The sequence below is a fragment of the Scyliorhinus torazame genome, chromosome 7, assembly GCF_047496885.1.
Source record: "Scyliorhinus torazame isolate Kashiwa2021f chromosome 7, sScyTor2.1, whole genome shotgun sequence".
NCBI classification, from domain to species: Eukaryota; Metazoa; Chordata; class Chondrichthyes; order Carcharhiniformes; family Scyliorhinidae; genus Scyliorhinus; species Scyliorhinus torazame.
This window is the reverse complement of record NC_092713.1, coordinates 172,492,827-172,510,851: the sequence shown is the minus strand read 5'-3', so window position 1 is coordinate 172,510,851 and position 18,025 is coordinate 172,492,827.

Here is an 18,025-nt window from a genome sequence, read left to right as displayed (position 1 = left end):
ATGCCGAACTTGCTGGCATCAGTCGAGATCTTTGTGTCTCGAGTAGTGTCGAAGAACGCCAATACCGGGGCGGTGGTGAGCTTGATCTTGAGCTCCTCCAATTCCTTCTGGTGTGCGGGCAGCCACTGGAACTCCGTAGTCTTCTTCACCAGGTGGCGAAGAGCCGTTGTGTGCGAGGCAAGGTTGGGAATAAACTTCCCCAGGAAGATGACCATCCCGAGAAAGCGTAGCACTGCCTTCTTGTCTGCCGGCTGCGGCATGGCTGCAATAGCTGTAACTTTGTCGGCATCCGGACGCACCCCTGACCGGGAGATATGGTCCCCCAGCAACTTTAGCTCAGTTTGGCCAAAAGAACACTTGGCCCGGTTGAGGCGCAGGCCGTGCTCTCGTATCCGAGCAAAGACGCGCTGGAGACGACTGATGTGCTCCTGTGGCGTGGTGGACCAGATGATAACGTCATCAACAGAGACGCGCACCACTTCGATGCCCTCCATCATCTATTCCATGATTCGGTGAAACACCTTGAATGCCGAGATGATGCCAAACGGCATCCTATTGTAGCAGTATCTGCCAAAGGGAGTGTTGAAGGTGCAGAGCTTCCTGCTGGACTGATCCAGCTGAATCTGCCAAAAACCCTTTGAGGCATCAAGCTTGGTAAAAATTTTAGCCTGGGCCATTTCGCACGTGATTTCTTCCCATTTGGGTATGTGGTAGTGTTCCCTCATGATGTTATTGCTCAGGTCTTTCGGGTCGATGCAGATCCGGAGCTCGCCGGAGGGCTTTTTTACACACACCATGGAGCTGACCCATGGCGTTGGCTCCGTGACCCGGGAAAGCACTCCTTGGTCCTGCAGATCCTGCAGCTGCTGCTTGAGGCGGTCCTTGAGTGGTGCTGGGACTCTACGAGGTGCGTGAATGACCGGGGTGGCGACCGGTTTGAGCCGTATTCTGTAAGTGTAGGGCAGTGTGCCCATGCCCTCGAAAACCTCCTGGTTGTGGGCGAGGAGCGAGTGGAGCTGTGCCCTAAAGTCTGCATCTGGGAAATCGGACGTGCCTTCTGGAGACAGAGTGTGTACCCGCTGAACGAGGTGGAGGATCTTGCACGCCTGTGCGCCTAGCAGAGAGTCCTTCGAGGATCCAACTATCTCAAAAGACAATGTGGCTGTGTATGAATTGTGTGTAACCTCAAGCTGGCAAGACCCCACGGCCGGGATAACATTACCGTTGTAATCGACCAACTGACAGTGGGATGGCCGAATCGGTGGTTTGACCTTCAAGGTGTGGAAGGCTGACCATACAATGAGATTGGCGGAGGCACCAGTGTCTAAGCGGAATGTGATTGGTGATCGGTTGACCGTTAGGGTGGCACACCATTCATCGCCCAGATTAATGCTGTGCACTGGCATCGGCTGGTGGGTCCTACTTGGGGACATCCGATTTCTGTCTATTACCGCAACGCGGAAGGGTTCCTGGTTGTCGGTATCACCGGTCTGTATATCGTCAGGGTATGACTCGGTGTATGGAAGCTGAATGGTCCGCACGTCCCTGCGAGGCTGGCGGAATTGGGGAGCGTTGGCAGGTTGAACTGCTCGACAGCAGGCAGCGTAGTGGCCCATCTTGCCACAGTGGAGGCATTGTCGAGTTTTGGCTAGACATTGCTGCTTTAAGTGTGCGGATCCACAGTTGCCGCACGTGGTGACGTCATGGCGTTCGTTGCGCCATCGCGCATGCGCAGTTCGGTCCTGCGCAGAGTCCCTCTGCGTCAACATCCCCACTTTTGGCGCGTACAAGCGCGGGAGGCCTCGGAAAGCGCGCGAAATGGGCGCCCTCGTCCGGGCCGCGGGCCGGGAGGAACTCGATCGACTGGACCTGCTCGGCCTCCTAGGACCCCTGCCCTGCCGATTCGGCCGCGTAGGACCCCTGCCGTGCCGATTCGTTTTCATGGAGGACGCAGGTTTCGATGGCAGTGGCTAGGGTGAGGCTCTTTATTTTGAGGAGCTGCTGGCGTAGGGTGTCCGAGGTGACCCCAAAAACTATCTGGTCCCGAATCATGGAATCGGAGGTGGCCTCATAGCCGCAGGACTGTGTGAGGATACGGAGGTGTGACAAAAAAGATTGAAAAGGCTCATCCTTATCCTGCAGGCGCTGCTGGAAGAGGTACCTCTCGAAGCTCTCATTCACTTTGACGCTGAAGTGTTGCTCAAGTTTTAGAAGCACCGTCTTGTACTTCGTCTTGTCCTCGCCTTCCGTGAATGCCAGGGAGTTGTAGATGTGGATAGTGTGTTGCCCCGCCGTGGAGAGGAGGCGGGCGATCTTCCTGGTGTCCGATGCATTTTCCCTGTCTGTGGCTTCTGGGAAGTGCTGAAAGCGCTGTTTAAACAGCTTCCAGTTGACGCCGAGATTTCCAGCAATTTGGAGCGGCTGCGGCGGGCTGATGGTGTCCATGGCGCAGGATGGTGGATCTCTGAAGAGGTGCAAGTAGGTCTCACAGTTGCTGGCGAGTTTCCAATCCTGGTATCATGTCGTGTTGGGTGTTCCGATATACAAACGAACCAACAAGGTTGTAGATGGTACAACTCTGTTTTATTATTCTGTACAATAACAACTGTTAACTTCTGGCTGTGGTTCGTACTTCCCCAGTTAACCTGTGGACCCAGCCCTAGCATTAACTTAGAGAGGCACTCAGCACATGGTGTCTGTCTGAGTGGCACGCTGTGAGCTCTGTGCTCTGAATTATTTCCTGGTGGAATGAGTGGGAACTGTGGTGTTCCCTGTTTTTATAGTGCGTGTGCTCTCACTGGTGATTGGCTGTGATGTTGCGTGTGTGTTGATTGGTCCGTCTACCTGTCCATCAGTGTGTGTGTGTGATTGCACCATGATATGTTAACATGGATATCATGATACGACTTACGCTAATTTCTGGCCTACAAAACCCCCAACAGTTTTACGCAACAAAATCTCTCAGGTTTACCTTATATCCCTGTTAGTACGCATGCATTAACACATTTCCGAATCTCAAAGGCTTGATCAGTACTGTTTTGACGCTTGTGGTTTTTCTTTCTGTTCCCAATTGGATTCTCAATTCAAATTTTTGGGTTCTCTCGGAGTGGTTAGGCCACTTCTAAATAGAGTCCCGTCAGATGTCGCCAGTAAATGTTGCTAACCTTTGGTTGGCTCTTAATTTGATTCTGTTTAATCACGTTTGCTCAAGAGTCGCCAGGTATCTTTCGACACCGCCACAAGGTTCAGAACCGAATACTGATCAATGACTCGATACACCAGCTAGTAAGTTCAAAAGCAATGCTCATTTATTTACACACAGTCAAATCTACTCATGCATAAACTCTACAAACTAAACTACCACTATTACTAAAGCCTATACTTAGCTTCGGGTGCCCACTCAGTCAGAGGAACAATGACCATTGCTCGGTTCTGAGGCTGCTGGGTTGAGCTGTTTACAGGGTAGCAACTAGGAGCGTCTATGTCGTAGCGTGCGTTGACTTGGGACTTACTTGGTCTGCTGTAGCTGCTAGGCAGGTCTCTCTCTTCGGTGAAAGCCAAAGCCAAAGGAGGGCGTTTCTCCCTTGGGGGATACCTTTTATACGGAAAAGGACTTCGCGCGCTTTTGGGCGGGCCTTGAACTTGGCCTCAACTAATCATCTGTATTGATTTTCCTCCAATAGAGGGGTGGTTCCCTGATCGCTGGGCGTGTCCTGGTGACTGTCAGTCTGCTTTGTCTTAGCTTCTTCTGGCGCCGGGGAGTCTGTCCTAACATTGTGTATCTAAATGTTTCCCTTTTGTCCCCGGAGATGGCTCATTAGTGTGTAGATTGCTTGGTAGTTTCTGTCCTGTCTGAGCGTTTAAGGTTCTAATCAACAGACAGAGCTTGCACCTGCTTGTTTCTTAGCATTGTCCAATTTTCCCTGCATTATTTGCAGGTGTCCATTTTGTAATCGGGACGTGGCCATCCCAGATGGCTACACCTCTCACAGGCAGCCATGTGCCAGAGCCAGCTGGACATTGCAGCCGTGCTCCGCAGTCTGGCCGAGTATCAGCAGGCCATCGCTGAGAGCATCGGCGGCATTGCCCAGGTGATGGCCCAGTCTCAGCAGGCCATCGCTGAGAGCATCGCGGCCTCGCCCAGGCAATGGCCCAGTCTCAGCAGGCCAACGCTGAGAGCATCGCGGCCTCACCCAGGTGATGGCTCAGTCTCAGCAGGCCAACGCTGAGAGCATCGGCGGCCTTGCCCAGGTGATGGCTCAGTCTCAGCAGGCCATCGCTGAGAGCATCGCCCAGGCGATGGCCCAGTCTCAGCAGGCCAACGCTGAGAGCATCGCGGCCTCACCCAGGTGATGGCCCAGTCTCAGCAGGCCATCACTGAGAGCATCGCGGCATTGCCCAGGTGATGGCCCAGTCTCAGCAGGCCAACGCTGAGAGCATCACGGCCTCGCCCAGATGCTGGGTGGCGTCGCACAAGCCCAGAGGAAGGTGGCTCAGTCCCAGACAGGGATGGCCCACACCCTGAGCTCCATCGCTGCTAATGTTCAGACCCTGGTCGATACCACAGCGGGCCTCTAGGACTGGCAGCGCCAGGAGTCGGTGGTGCCTCGGGGCTTGTCTCTGCTCGCACCCACGTCCCATAGAGAGGCCCAGGGAGGAGGAGGGGCTGGGGACTGTGGCGGTGACTCCTGCAGGGGAGGTCCCGGACAGCACAGCAGCACAAGTGGCTTCACAGCGCCTGGTTCCCAGGTTCGATTCACCGCTGGGTCTGTGCATAGTCTGCACGTTCTCCCTGTGTCTGCGTGGGTTTCCTCCAGGTGCTCTGGTTTCCTCCCACAGTCCAAAGACGTGCAGGTTCGGTGGATTGGCCATGATAAATTGCCCTTAGTGACCAAAAAGGTTAGGAGGGATTATTGGGTTACGGGATAGGGTGGAAGTGAGGGCTTAAGTGGCTCGGTGCAGACTCGATGGGCCGAATGGCCTCCTTCTGCACTGTATGTTCTACGTTCTATGTTCTATGTTCTAACACCGCAGCACCTCGGACTCCCCCTGTTCTGTCCCTGGTGCATCTGGTGGGCAGCGGGCAGAACAGGGTGGCACCAAGCCATCCAGGACGCCCGAGGAGCAGCTTGGCCCATCCAAGTTGGGCCACCCCAGGAAACGAGCACCGACGGGGAGCAAAGTGGCAGGGCAGGAGTCTCAGCAGTCCCCCTCCACTCTTGCTGTACTGTCTGGGGAGGCACAGAGATGTCGTGGTAGGTCCCGTAAGGCCAGGAAGTTAGACACCTAGTAAGTTGGCACGGGTGCAGGGCACAGTTTAGTTATAGGGGCTAGGGCACGTGTATATAACCTTTCTAATTAAACTCACTGTTACACCAATACAAGCTACCTCTGTGCTATGTCCGATGCCTGCGGGGTTGGGTAGGGGACTGAGTGCCACTGTGGTCGATGGGTGAACGAACTTGAGCCCCGGTGAGTGTAATGTGCGCAAGCCCCCCTCAGATATCCACGCCACCCCGCCCCCAGCCATTCGGCAGGGCCATGCGATGGAGTGTCCAGCGCACATACAGATACCACCCACGTGGAGGGTGTAGCTGTGGCCATGAGTCAGACATTGTCTAACGATTTGGAGCTGACAGCTCATCGCAGAGCGGGTTGTCATCATCCTCCATGATGTGGAGATGCCGGCGGTGGACTGGGGTGAGCATCCTTCATGGCATCGACCACACACGCTTCCACAGGCAACTGTGTGAGCCCAGCCTGTTGTGCCACAGGTGGATGTGTAATGGAGGGGTGTGGTGCATGAGGTCGTGTGGGAGGTCAGGGTGGTGAGGTGGTGCCATACAGTGAGGTCAGTGCCCACGCTCAGCGAGCCCCTACCAGCTAGTTGGTGAAACCTGCAGCGATCAGTGCCTCCCGTGCTCGCTAGCCAAGCCGGTGGCGTTGTGTAGCCTCCCGTCCATATCCAGGTGTCCCTCGAACATGGCGGGGATGAACGATTGTGCCAGGATAAATGCGTCATGTACACTGCCCGGGCACCGGCCGCAGACGTGCAGGATCTTCATCTGGTGGTCACAGACCACCTGAATATTCATGGAGTAGGTCCCCTTCCTGTTCATGAAGACGTCCCTGTTCTCCGCTGGTGGCCGCATGGCGACGTGCATCCCATCGATCGCCCCCTGGACCATGGGTACCCTGGCCACGGCTGCGAATCCCGCTGCCTAGGCATTCTGGTGGGCCCGGTCAACAGGGAACTGGATGTAGCGGTCCACGATGTCATACAGGGCATCAGTCACTGCACGGATGCACCGGTGCATTGATGCCTGGGATCCGTGACTAGAACGACCCCGTGGTATAAAGGTTCAGGGCCACCGTACCTTCACGGCCACCGGGATAGCATGTCCTCCCCCAGTTCCACGCAGTGCCAGGTGTGCCATCAGGTGGCAGATATAAGCGATGGTCTCCCGTTCATCTGGAGTCTCCTCCTGCATGCCCTGTCCGGCAGGTCCTTGAAGGACATGTGGCGTCGGTAGACACGAGGCCTCATCGAGCTCCTCCGGCACCGTGGCACCTCCTCCTCCACCTCCTCCTCCTCCACCTCCTCCTCCTCCTCCCCCCCCCCCCCCCCATCCACATCGGCATCCTCATCCTGTGCCTCGGCCCCCGTCGTTGTCCTCCTCCTGTGCCTGCAGCCTGAGCGGGTACCACCTGGCCCCCTGCAGCCCGTCCCTTTGCTGCAGCCGCCGCTGCCGCCGCCACTCTGAGCGGCCTGCGTCGACACTGCCACGGGGCTGCATGCAGGGCAGCGGCCCCCGCCATGGCGGCAAACATCGCTGGCTGGTGCCCAAACATTATGATCTGCAGGGGGTGGGGGGGTAGACAACAGGTTTAAGCATGGCGCATGGCTGCCCTGGTTGGCTGGTTGCACCACGCTTGTGCCACACACACGCATGCACACTCACCCCTGGCCGCACCCTCTGTGCCCCGACTCCTGTTGCCCGTCCCTCATGATGGCGCCACCGATGGATGGCAGTGCCCTCACTGGGGGAGGCCATGGGTGCAGTCCTGCACCTACCCGGTGGTGGGTGCCGCCGGCTGGGTGGCCTGCCCCTCCGGGTGGGGTCCGGCCCCCATCCGCACCCAGGTCGGTGCCCATCACCGTGGCCACCGTAATGGCAGCCGTGGCTTAGGCACCGCCCTGCCATGACTGTTCAAAAAAGGGACTAGGGATAACCCTGGGAATTACAGGCCAGTTAGTCTTACTTCGGTGGTAGGCAAAGTAATGGAAAGGGTACTGAAGGATAGGATTTCTGAGCATCTGGAAAGACACTGCTTGATTAGGGATAGTCAGCACGGATTTGTGAGGGGTAGGTCTTGCCTTACAAGTTTTATTGAATTCTTTGAGGAGGTGACTAAGCATGTGGATGAAGGTAAAGCAGCGGATGTAGTGTACATGGATTTTAGTAAGGCATTTGATAAGGTTCCCCATGGTAGGCTTATGCAGAAAGTAAGGAGGCATGGGATAGTGGGAAATTTGGCCAGTTGGATAACGAACTGGCTAACCGATAGAAGTCAGAGAGTGGTGGTGGATGGTAAATATTCAGCCTGGATCCCAGTTACCAGTGGCGTATCGCAGGGATCAGTTCTGGGTCCTCTGCTGTTTGTGATTTTCATTAATGACTTGGATGAGGGAGTTGAAGGGTGGGTCAGTAAATTTGCAGACGATACGAAGATTGGTGGAGTTGTGGATAGTGAGGAGGGCTGTTGTCGGCTGCAAAGAGCCATAGACAGGATGCAGACCTGGGCTGAGAAGTGGCAGATGGAGTTTAACCCTGAAAAGTGTGAGGTTGCCTATTTTGGAAGGACAAATATGAAAGCGGAATACAGGGTTAACGGTAGAGTTCTTGGCAATGTGGAGGAGCAGAGAGATCTTGGGGTCTATGTTCATACATCTTTGAAAGTTGCCACTCAAGTGGATAGAGCTGTGAAGAAGGCCTACGGTGTGCTCGCGTTCATTAACAGAGGGATTGAATTTAAGAGCCGTGAGGTGATGATGCAGCTGTACAAAACTTCGGTAAGGCCACATTTGGAGTACTGTGTACAGTTCTGGTCGCCTCATTTTAGGAAGGATGTGGAAGCTTTGGAAAAGGTGCAAAGAAGATTTACCAGGATGCTGCCTGGAATGGAGAGTAGGTCTTACGAGGAAAGGTTGAGGGTGCTAGGTCTTTTCTCATTAGAACGGAGAAGGATGAGTGGCGACTTGATAGAGGTTTATAAGATGATCAGGGGAATAGAGAGAGTAGACAGTCAGAGACTTTTTACCCGGGTGGAACAAACCATTACAAGGGGACATAAATTTAAGGTGAAAGGTGGAAGATATAGGAGCGATATCAGAGGTAGGTTCTTTACCCAGAGAGTAGTGGGGGCATGGAATGCACTGCCTGTGGAAGTAGTTGAGTCGGAAACATTAGGGACCTTCAAGCAGCTATTGGATAGGTACATGGATTACGGTAAAATGATATAGTGTAGATTTATTTCTCCTTAAGGGCAGCACGGTAGCATTGTGGATAGCACAATGCTTCACAGCTCCAGGGCCCCAGGTTCGATTCCGGCTTGGGTCACTGTCTGTGCGGAGTCTGCACGTCCTCCCCGTGTCTGCGTGGGTTTCCTCCGGGTGCTCCGGTTTCCTCCCACAGTCCAAAGATGTGCAGGTTAGGTGAATTGGCCAATGATAAATTGCCCTTAATGTCCAAAATTGCCCTTGGTGTTGGGTGGAGGTGTTGAGTTTGGGTAGGGTGCTCTTTCCAGGAGCCGGTGCAGACTCAAAGGGCCGAGTGGCCTCCTTCTGCACTGTAAATTCAATGATAATCTATGATTAATCTAGGGCAAAGGTTCGGCACAACATCGTGGGCTGAAGGGCCTGTTCTGTGCTGTATTTTCTATGTTCTATGTTCTATGACGGGCCATTCCTGGCCGACGGGGCTGTCCTCCCTACGCCACCCCCCGAACCTGGAGGCCCTCCCCCCACCACCCCATTGCCCCCCAGCCATGCCCGTGCCTGTCCTGCCACCCGTCGGTTCCCCCACGCCAACCCCCTCACCCCCTGCCTCTGGATCGTAAGCCAGCATGACTGGCTCACGGTTTTTAAAAGCATGTTAGAATGGCACCGCCGTGACCTGGGGTCATGCTGTCCGGACTTCGGCCCATCCAGGCTGCAGAAGATGAGTCCCCAGAGAGTCGGTAAACGGACCCCCTCCAGCGATTCTCCGGGCCGCTCGGCGCCGATCACGACCACGCCGTTTTCGCTTGTTGGGAGAATTGCGAAACGGCGTCGGACTGGCGGCGCGTGAAATCCCATCGGGAACGGGGATTCACCGAAGCGGCGCGGGCTGAAAAAATCCCGCCCTGCGTTTCTAGAGAGAATCAGATCTTTGAGAGAGAGAGTTAAAACTTCTCCGTCCTGGCTTCAGAACCAAAGTGAAACTAACTCCCGCCTTGTGACACTGAGAAACAGGCCAGTGGGACCAGCACCAATCACCACTGGCCACTGGGCAGGGCACAGATATTTCAGCTAATCCATTGCCACCAACCAAGTCAATGAAAGCGAATCATCGCTGATGCCCTCCAGAATCTTCTTGCTTGATTTAAAGGTGCAGGCTGCAGTAAAGCCACAGGTCCATTACTCGGCCATGGTTCAAAATCTAAATAGTGGCGACAACGGCCACCAGCTCCCCTGAGTTCACCCCCTCGACAATGGCGTGTCTCGGAGACAGCCCATGGAACAGGGTGGCACGACGAGACATGTGCTGACGGTAAGTGGGCTGGGGCCCTCCGACCACAGCGCCTACAGAGGACACCCACCAGTCCACGGTAGGTGGCCACGAAGGCCACGGTACTCAATAAGCAGCAGGCTGCCACCACCTCTGATGTGCATCCTGGTGACCTAGATGCAGCGGTAGGATATGGAAAGCTAAGCAGGTTGAGGATCTAATCAGGAGAGGGCACTGGGGGAGAAGGACGGGTGTGGGGAAAGGGGGTAGGGTGGGAAGGGGTGGGGGAAAGAATTGGGAGGGGGGGAAGGGGTACTGCATCATCAGGGGCTAAGGTCAGTTGAGGACACATATGTGCAGCTTTAAAGAATGTTGCACCTGAGAAATATGACACCTCTGGCACTTGCTTCCACAATGCGGACCGGCCCCCAATCCCTTGCCCCAGCACCCCCGGGCATGGTGGTGTTGGATTCATCCCCCCCCCCCCCAAGGCATACCACATGCAGGTAGTGGGTGTGAGTGAACATTTAGCAGACAGGCAGGGTCAGACTATGGCATAGATTGAGGAGTACCAGAGCTCAGGTCTCTGCGGGTTATCATCACCCCCTTGTCCTCGACAGTGACCAGTTGACAGCGCCGACACAGTCCCAGCACTCTGGACGATGTCACACCGAACCTCGGAGGGTGGAACAAGGTGTGGGGATGGGTGATGGCGGAGGGGCGGCGGGGGGGGTGGGGAGGCTGGAGGAGATGGGGAGGGGGTGGGATGACGGCCTCCTTGGCCCTCCGGGCTTGTCGGACCCTTGTCGCTGCCACTTGTATTCCATCAATCAGCTGGTCCTGCGGTCCTCCCTGGCTCATCCTCCAGCCCCTCCTAGTCTGCCGCCTCCCTATCCTCCTCCTCAGAGGTGACCGCATGTTCCTCCTCCTCCACCTCCAGCACGTCAGCCTGCTGCTTTGCCAGGTTGTGGAGGACACACCAGTTCATCACGAAGCGGGCGACCCTCTGGGGGGTGCACCATCAGAGAGGTCGAGACATCGCAACCGAATTTTGAGGAGTACGGTGCACAACTCAACCACAGCCCGGGTGGCCACATGGGCCTCGTTGTATTGGGTCGCCACATCGGTCACCGGGCTCCATACCGACATCATTATCCAGGCCCTCAGCGGGTACCTCTCATCCCCCAAAAGCCAGCCGCCCATCCGAGCGTGGTCCTTGAAGAGCCACTGGCCCAGGATGTAGCTGTCGTGCACACTCCCTGGGAGGCAGGCACACACGTGCATGATCTTCATGTGATGGTCACACGTGAGTTGCACTTTCAGAGAGTGGATTCCCTTCTTGTTGATGTAGGGCACTTCCAGACGGCCCGTGAGTGCAAGGCAACATGCGTGCCATCTACTACCCCTTGGACCTGGGGCATCCTGTTGATGGTGGAGAATCCTGCTGCCCAGGCACCTTATTTAGCCTGGTCCATGTCAAAGCTTATATAGTCCACTGCCCGAGCAAACAGGGCATTCATGACTTCTCGGATGCACTTTTGGGTTGTAGCTTGTGAGATACCGCACACGTCCCTGCTTGAGCCCTGGAATGATCCTGAGGCGTAAAAGGTCAGGGCTGCAGTGACCTTGAAAGCAGGTATCCTCCTCCAGGTGGTGCCAAGTTCGCGAAGACATGGTATAGATGCCGCACCGTTCCATTGTTGAGGTGGAGCCTTCTGTGGCACATACTGTCTGTCATCTGTTCGAAAGACCAGCGACGCTTGTACATCTTGGGTCGTCTCCAGCCTCCCTCGCTGGGTCCCTCCCTGGTCTGATGAACGATCAGGTCCTCAGGGTGTGGGGCGGGGCCCTGCACATGGGCTGCCGCCTTGAGCTCCTGTTGACGCCACTCCCACCGCCTTCTCCAAACACAGGTATGTCCCACCCACCAATGGCGGCCCACCCCCTCCCCAATCAAGCCACCCCCCCCACCCCACTGAGCACCGGGCCAGCAACCCCAGTGCCCCCAGGCGAAAAGCCCAGGAGCAAAGATGGCTACTCACATCCTCGGATCGCCATAGTAGCCATTCCGCCAGCTTCACATTTTTAAAAAGGTGGACTAATCGCGTGATCACTTGTTGGGGAGATGGTTAGATCACGGGAGACCGTTAGATAGGGGGCCGCTCCCGTTAATTGTATAGAGATTGGCTTTAAGTGGCGATTATTGGTTTCTCACCAGGCCATGGTGGGATTCTGATTTCGCCAACTGGAGTGGGCCGGTTAGATCACAAACCGATCGCCACCCGGTGTGGGTCCTGATTTTTGCCTCTCCCGCAATCTAATAGCCACGGCCGTAAAACCGCGCCCTATGTGTGTGAGACTGTGTGTGTGTGTGTCTCTATGTGAGTGTGTGTGTCGGTGTGAGTGTGTGAATGTCACTGTGAGTGTGTGTGTCGGTGTGAGTGTGTGTGCGTGAGTGTGTGAATGTCTGTGAGTGTGTGAATGTCTCTGTGTGAGTGTGTGTGTCGGTGTGAATGTGTGTGCGTGAGTGTGTGAATGTCTCTGTGAGTGTGTGCGCGAGTGTCTCTGTGAGTGTCTCTGTGTGAGTGTGTGTGAGACTGTGTGTGTGCGAGTGTCTCTGTGTGAGTGTGTGTGTGTTTGTGTGCGTGTATGTGTGAGAGATGTATGTGTGTGTATGTGTTTGTGAGTATGTCTGTCTGTGAGAGATGTGTGTGTGTGAGGTGTTGTGTGTATGTGTTGTGTGTGTGTCTGTGTCAGTGTGTCAGTGTGAGTGAGAGTGTGTGGGTGTGTGTATCTGTGTGTGAGCGAGTGTGAGTGGGTCTGTGTATGTGTCTGAGTTTGTGTATGTGCGTGCGAGTGAGTGTCCGTGTGTGAGAGGTGTGTGTGTTGTGTGAGGTGTTGTGTATATGTGTTGTGCGTCGATGTGTGTGTCTGTGAGAGATGTTGTATGTGTGTTGTGTGTGTGTATGTGTTGTGTGTGTTTGTGAGTATGTCTGTGTGTGTGTGTCTGTGAGAGATGTGTGTGTGAGGTGTGTGTGAGAGAGGTGTGTGTATGTGTTCTGTGTGTGAGTGTCTGTGTGTCTGCGTGTGTGAGAAATGTATGTGTGTGTGTATGCGTTGTGTGTGTGTCTGTTTCTGAGTGTGTGAGTATATCTGTGGGTGAGTGTGTTTGTAACTCTGTGTGTGAGTGTGAGGTTGAGCAGGAGACTGTGAGAGGGAGAGAGAGGTTTGAATTGGCCTTTGGGGTGAAGGGGTTGGAGGACTCTCTCCTTTCAGGCAGGTTGTGGACTGAGGGAGGGATTTGGGAATAGACTCGCCCTGTCCTTACTTTCTGTCCTTTTCCATATTTGTAGAATTTGTTCAATGCATTCCTCGAATCTGAAATGCTGCTGCTGTTTGCCAAAACAAATACTCTGCATGAGTGGTTAAACCAGTCTGGTCTCTCTCACTGATGTCTGCAAACCCTCCAATCACAGCTGCTTTGGAGAAATAGAAAGAAATTGTCTCAAACTGAACGTGTTTCTACAGCCAGTTGGTGCAAGGAGGGGACCAGATCTAACTCTTCATCAGCACAGAGTCAGAGAGGGAGAGACTGAGAGGGAGAGAGAATGAGAGAGAGAGACTGAGAGAGAGACTGAGAGAGACAGAGAGGGAGAGAGAATGAGGAGAAAGAGAGGAAGACAGAGAAAGAGGGGGGAGGGGGGGTGCGGTCATAGGGAGCAATTTCCCAGCCTCATTCAACAGGCACAAATCCCATTCTGACTGGGGCCTGGGGCAACCGCGTGCAACACCAGCATTCCAAACCCTGGATCGTGTGTACCCGTTCCGGGGAAAAACACTAGCCCCTGCCCGTCTGTCCCACCGACCACCCATAGCCCACTGACTGCCAAGGCCTCTGGCCATTAGCCTGAAGGCTATTGCTAATAGGGAATTGAAATCGTGGTTAAGTGAGCACATCACACAACCCAAGTGGATTCCCGTGGGTGGGCCGGCCATGCAGCATGTGGGAGTCATTGCCGAGCATCCCAATCACACCTTGATGCCTGGACACTGTGCCTGAACACTGCGGGAGGCAACACCACACGCGCAGCAGCCAACATCCAGGGGATGGGACACAGCTCCGGGAACATGTCCAGCCAGAGGGTGGGTGAGCGCTATGGGGAGGGGGAGATTCCTGAAGAGATGGGCCAAGGGTTCGGAGATCGGGTCGCATTGCGGAAGAAAATGACAGAGGCGTCTACTGGTTGTGCACAAAGTCTTTAATGTGTCACAGGTGTCATACAATCCCTACTACTGATGATGTTCCCCCACTCTCACCACCACCCCCTCACCTCACCTCACCCCCTACCTACCCTCTCACCCTCTCCGCCATCCCCCGGTGTCCTCAGTGATCCTCTACGTGCTTCAGATTCCTAGCTTTACCACTACATCTATGTGTGTCCTCAGGATGCACATCTGAGGTGGAGGCAGCCAGCTGCTTACCACATCCCGTGGCCTTCGATGTCCCTGGTGGGTATCCCACAGAGGTGCTGCCCTGTTCCGTGTGCTGACGTCAAGGTGCGACCTCATCAGAGGGGTGGAACACGGGTGAACTAGTGGCCACCATCCCCTCTCCATGAGAGGGTCCAGTGCCCTCTCTTCCCGGTTGGTGCCCATTGGGCTATGGAGGTCACCTTAGGATGGTTGGGCAGCTGGTTTCAGCCCCGGCTGCCTCTGCATCATCTGGCTCTGCCAGCCCTGGCGGCTCCCCATAGTCTGCACCATCGTGTCGATGCCCTCAGCGATGCTCCTCAGTGATGCTCTGCCATGCTCTGCAGCACCTCATCAAGGTCAGCCTGATACTGGGTCACATCCCCCAGCGAGTCGGTTATTCTGTCGAGACTCTCAGCCATGGCCGTTACCGACTGTGCGACGCATTGGGCACCTTCACTAATGGTGCCGACGTCGAGCACCAGGCTCTCCACTGCAGTCACCACCCTAGCAGTGTTGGGCTCGAGACCACACAATGCCGACAGCATCTCCTGTGTCCATTGCCTCTGGGACTCCTCCAATCAGCTATGGATCTGCTGAAGTGTCACTGATATCGCCCTCTGAACGTCCCTAATATTTCCATCAGCTCTGGGGTGACCTCTTCCACAGGCTCAGCATCAGGCTGGGATCCAGCTGGGTCCAGGGATCCAGCAGACCTCCGATTGCTGTCTCGCCTGGGGGTTCCTGCCTCCACCTGATATGCAAGAGCAGCAGTGTGGTGCTCACCAGATTGTGCCCGAGAAGCCTGACAAACGTTTCCCATCAGGGTGTGTGTATCAGCTCTGTTGGAGGGTGGGGATAACAACTGTGACACATCAATTGTGTCTTCGTCGGAGATCTCCTCCAAAGTGGCCTCCTGGGAGGCTGGAGAGGGGCCACCCAGGATGGGCCGGCACCGTCGGCTGAAGGACCTGAGGGAAAATGGACATGGGGTCAGTGGGAGGGATGTGTTAGACAGTAAGGCAATAACAAAAGAACAAAGAACAAAGAAATGTACAGCACAGGAACAGGCCCTTCGGCCCTCCAAGCCCGTGCCGACCATGCTGCCCGACTAAACTACAATCTTCTACACTTCCTGGGTCCGTATCCCTCTATTCCCATCCTATTCATATATTTGTCAAGATGCCCCTTAAATGTCCCTATCGTCCCTGCTTCCACCACCTCCTCCGGTAGCGAGTTCCAGGCACCCACTACCCTCTGTGTAAAAAACTTGCCTCGTACATCTACTCTAAACTTTGCCCCTCTCACCTTAAACCTATGCCCCCTAGTAATTGACCCCTCTACCCCGGGGAAAAGCCTCTGACTATCCACTCTGTCTATGCCTCTCATAATTTTGTAGACCTCTATCAGGTCGCCCCTCAACCTCCGTCGTTTCAGTGAGAACAAACCGAGTTTATTTAACCGCTTCTCGTAGTTAATGCCCTCCATACCAGGCAACATTCTGGTAAATCTCTTCTGCACCCTCTCTAAAGCCTCCACATCCTTCTGGTAGTGTGCTGACCAGAATTGAACACTATACTCCAAGTGTGGCCTAACTAAGGTTCTATACAGCTGCAATATGACTTGCCAATTCTTATACTCAATGCCCCGGCCGATGAAGGCAAGCATGCCGTATGCCTTCTTGACTACCTTCTCCACCTGTGTTGCCCCTTTCAGTGACCTGTGGACCTGTACACCTAGATCTACCTGACTTTCAATACACTTGAGGGTTCTACCATTCACTGTATATTCCCTACCTGCATTAGACCTTCCAAAATGCATTACCTCACATTTGTCCGGATTAAACTCCATCTGCCATCTCTCCGCCCAAGTCTCCAAACAATCTAAATCCTGCTGTATCCTCTGACAGTCCTCATCGCTATCCGCAAATCCACCAACCTTTGTGTCGTCTGCAAACTTACTCATCAGACCAGTTACATTTTCCTCCAAATCATTTATATATACTACAAACAGCAAAGGTCCCAGCACTGATCCCTGTGCAACACCACTGGTCATAGCCCTCCAATTAGAAAAGCATCCTTCCATTGCTACTCTCTGCCTTCTATGACCTAGCCAGTTCTGTATCCAACTTGCCAACTCCCCCCTGATCCCGTGTGACTTCACCTTTTGTACTAGTCTACCATGAGGGACCTTGTCAAAGGCTTTAATGAAGTCCATATGGACAACATCCACTGCCCTACCTGCATCAATAATCTTTGTGACCTCCTCGAAAAACTCTATCAAGTTAGTGAGGCACGACCTCCCCTTCACAAAACCATGCTGCCTCTCACTAATATGTCCATTTGCTTCCAAATGGGTGTAGATCCTGTCTTGAAGAATTCTCTCCAGTAATTTCCCTACCACTGAAGTAAGGCTCACCGGCCTGTAGTTTCCTGGATTATCCTTGCTACCCTTCTTAAACAGAGGAACAACATTGGCTATTCTCCAGTCCTCCAGGACATCACCTGAAGACAGTGAGGATTCAAAGATTTCTGTCAAGGCCTCAGCAATTTCCTCTCCAGCCTCCTTCAGTATTCTGGGGTAGATCCCATCAGGCCCTGGGGACTTATCTACCTTAATATTTTTTAAGACGCACAACACCTCGTCTTTTTGGATCTCAATGTGACCCAGGCTATCTACACACCCTTCTCCAGACTCAACATCTACCAATTCCTTCTCTTTGGTGAATACTGATGCAAAGTATTCATTTAGTACCTCGCCCATTTCCTCTGGCTCCACACATAGATTCCCTTGCCTATCCTTCAGTGGGCCAACCCTTTCCCTGGCTACCCTCTTGCTTTTTATGTACGTGTAAAAAGCGTTGGGATTTCCCTTAACCCTATTTGCCAATGACTTTTCGTGACCCCTTCTAGCCCTCCTGACTCCTTGCTTAAGTTCCTTCCTACTTTCCTTATATTCCACACAGGCTTTGTCTGTTCCCAGCCTTTTAGCCCCGACAAATGCCTCCTTTTCTTTTTGACAAGGCCTACAATATCTCTCGTTATCCAAGGTTCCCGAAAATTGTCGTATTTATCCTTCTTCCTCACAGGAACATGCCGGTCCTGAATTCCTTTCAACTGACACTTGAAAGCCTCCCACATATCAGATGTTGATTTGCCCTCAAACATCCGCCCCCAATCTAGGATCTTCAGTTCCCGCCTAATATTGTTATAATTAGCCTTCCCCCAATTTAGCACATTCACCCTGGGACCACTCTTATCCTTGTCCACCAGCACTTTAAAACTTACTGAATTTTGGTCACTGTTCCCGAAATGCTCCCCTACTGAAACTTCTACCACCTGGCCGGGCTCATTCCCCAATACCAGGTCCAGTACAACCCCTTCCCTAGTTGGACTGTCTACATATTGTTTTAAGAAGCCCTCCTGGATGCTCCTTACAAACTCTGCCCCGTCTAAGCCCCTGGCACTAAGTGAGTCCCAGTTAATATTGGGGAAGTTGAAGTCTCCCATCACCACAACCCTGTTGTTTTTACTCTTTTCCAAAATCTGTCTACCTATCTGCTCCTCTATCTCCCGCTGGCTGTTGGGAGGCCTGTAGTAAACCCCCAACATTGTGACTGCACCCTTCTTATTCCTGATCTCTACCCATATAGCCTCACTGCCCTCTGAGGTGTCCTCCAGCAGTACAGCTATGATATCCTCCCTAACCAGTAGCGCAACTCCGCCACCCCTTTTACATCCCCCTCTATCCCACCTGAAAAATCTAAATCCTGGAACGTTTAGCTG